Genomic DNA, 2,945 nt, shown 5'->3' with positions numbered 1-2,945 from the left:
CCGCGCTGAGCTCATGCGCAGCACGCGCAGCCACTGAGGCGCGGGGGACTCCCGCGGGAGGACCCGCTGCCTGGGCGGAGGGACCTGCTCCTGCTTGCTCAGCGTGGAGTGGGGGAAAGCCGCGGGAAGAGCTGCCCGCTTTCAGCAGCTCCCCGCTGCAGCGCGGGCTCCTCGGCCGCTTCTTGCAACCGCCGCTCCTCCTTACGCAGTTGACAAGGCTTCTGCTCCTCGGCCGGTGTTTTTAGCATAAAACGTCCTGCGCGCGTTGCAGAGTCGGGCTACGTACCGGGCCGTTCAGGTGGCGGTGCCAGCAATGCCTCCAGGGGACACAGTTTGCGTAAACCAAAGCGGACGCTCACTTACGCAACCGGGCGTCAAGTCTCACCGCTAAACCCATGCCGAAACGTCACTTTGCTTTTCTATCGTTCTTTACTCGCTGGGGAGGCTTCAATGCAAATATCTCTCCGAAGAGAGAGGAGACGTGGAACAATAACCTACTGCACAATGATACTCTTAAGATTTTAAAACGTACCTTCTGTTGGTCGGGGGTGATCGGTAAAACAAGCTGTGCGTGGCAAATAAAACTTGGGGGGGGATTAAAAAGGTGGCAAGATGTAGCCTGTAACTGAAAGACGAATTTGAAAAGGTGTCGAGGCCAGACGTCGCGGCTCACGCTTCCACAGACGTCTCTCAGACAGACACGGCAGAGGAATGTTTGAATACTTTAGGCGCAGCACCAAGACACTGTGGATTTAGGAATGCTAAGGCGCTACTGCTCGGAACCGACAGGCTCCTAAGGGGAGCCTCTTCCCATCTTTATTCAGCGCCTGCAAGACCAGAGGCTCTGGTCTCGACGCAGAGAAATACTTCAGCGGAATGGAAAGGAGCAGCTCGTCTTTAACTTAACACCCCCGTGTTTACGTTGTAATACATACGGGACAAACAGTGCGGTGACAGTATCTATCCTTCTTCTTTCTTTTTCCCCTCAGAAATAAAGCAGCACCACAACCTTGGGAGGCTGGAAAAAGGCCTATATAATCATTTCTCAACGGGACACACGGCAGAAATCAAAGCCTCCGGACACAGTTTCTCCAACTTGGCTTCGGAAGACCGGGTAAGCAGTTTTCAGTGTATAGAAAAGGAGGCTCAAGTTATGCCCCTCTTTCTGTGCGTAGAAATAACAACAGGAAGGATGAAGCCAAGCATCAGCCATGCAGCAAACTGCAAAATGGCAGTATTTCCCAGAAATCGAAGCAAATGCAAAAGAATTTGCTTTTGGGGTTAAGCGTGTGGCATTTAAACATAAATTCTCCAACGTGCAGTGTTTGCTACAGCCGCCTTCACACAAAACCAGCTCTTTTCTAGCACATGCTCACACTGGGGGTGAAGTATTTAACAGCTTATAACAAGGATAATTTACCTGCTGGTATGTAGCCTTGCAAAGTGTAAGATTTACTTTATGGAATAAGCAGTAGAGTACGTGAAATATGGACGTTAAGGTCAAACACAGCACGTCAGGAGTCAGCACACAGGTACCCTTTTAAGGCAGTATGGCATCGGACCAAAATAAAAGTACGTTTTTCTTCCATGAGGGGAGCAAGACCGAGAAAGAGAGAATTTTTCTTTGCCTTTCTCCATGACCGAAGCCCACAGGCCCACGGTCTCCCCTTGCTGTACAGGAAAAAAAAGCAACCATTTTGTTTCTGACTGCATCAGAACATACACAGCCTCACGTACGGCTTGTCCAACTACTCTAACAGGTCAGGGTACGCAGCCTTACGGTTGTAACCCACCCAAACTCTGCCTGTGCAGGATCAGGTTAACCGCTGAAAACAAAAACTGCCAGAAGCAAACTTTTCTGAGCTGGCTGTGAGGGCTTCCTGCCCTGGACTCTCCCTGCTAGACCATCCTGCCGCCTGGCCTATTTGGCCAAATCAGGTTCAAACTCCGCAACCATAAAAACATCCACTCTCGTGGATGGCCTTTCATTTCCAGCTTGGTTTTTTGGATTCTCTCCCATTCTTATACACATGCAAAAAAAAAAAAAAAAAAAGAGCTCTTGTGCTTCAAATTTTGAATGTGTGGTCCTTGGCCACACAAATGTCATGCAGACATTTTTGTACTCGAGAAGCTGCTTCTAGGATGCTATCTGATTGCCAAGAAACTCTTGAGTTTAACCTGAAGAAGTTTTCTGTGTGAAAGACATGGAAAATTCCTGTAGAAGAAACTCAAAGTCAGGTTTATTCCTCTTAACTTACTCCTAGCTGAAGCACCTCTTGGACACAGTTTAACTAGCAGAAGCTATGCCAAAAAAAAAAAAAAAAAAATCAATCCTAGAAATTACAATGGGTTTAGAGACCTGCTCACTGCACGAAGCAGGTAACAGCTAGTGTCCACTTGTAGCATAACAGGTGACATACTTTGGTGACAGATAAAAATATGCCCCATTGTCATGCTCCTCTTCAAGAGAGCTTTAAGCACTAACGTCATGGTCAAGCACCAAAACCACACTGAAGCTATCTCACAGACAGGAAACCCAAAGAGAGGACAGGTTACCATTTAGACAACTTCATCACACTGGGATGCAAATACATGGCAACTTCGGTTCTTAGGCAGTTGTCCAACACTGTATGTGGAACAAGAGCCTGGTGGTGTTTCTGGATCGTGACCTTCGGCATGGCATGCGTTCAGCTACACAGGTAACACTACCCTGGGTCAACACTTTCAGGTGTGGTTGATCCAGTCATAACCTACCTCCACATGAAGGGCTGGCCTCTGCTCGTAGATCGGGCAGATCCAGAGAGCCCTCTTTACTAGTCTATGTGTTGTTCTAGTAGCCTCTGATATTGCTATAGTCAGTTTTCCCTCTGTAGAAAACAATTTAAAATAAGGTATTTCTGTGGAAAAGTCTTCTCTCCAAAAGCAGGGAAAAGAAGGTAAGTGTT

The sequence above is a fragment of the Phaethon lepturus genome, unplaced genomic scaffold (assembly GCF_000687285.1).
Source record: "Phaethon lepturus isolate BGI_N335 unplaced genomic scaffold, ASM68728v1 scaffold45792, whole genome shotgun sequence".
NCBI classification, from domain to species: domain Eukaryota; kingdom Metazoa; phylum Chordata; class Aves; order Phaethontiformes; family Phaethontidae; genus Phaethon; species Phaethon lepturus.
This window is presented reverse-complemented; position numbering follows the sequence as displayed.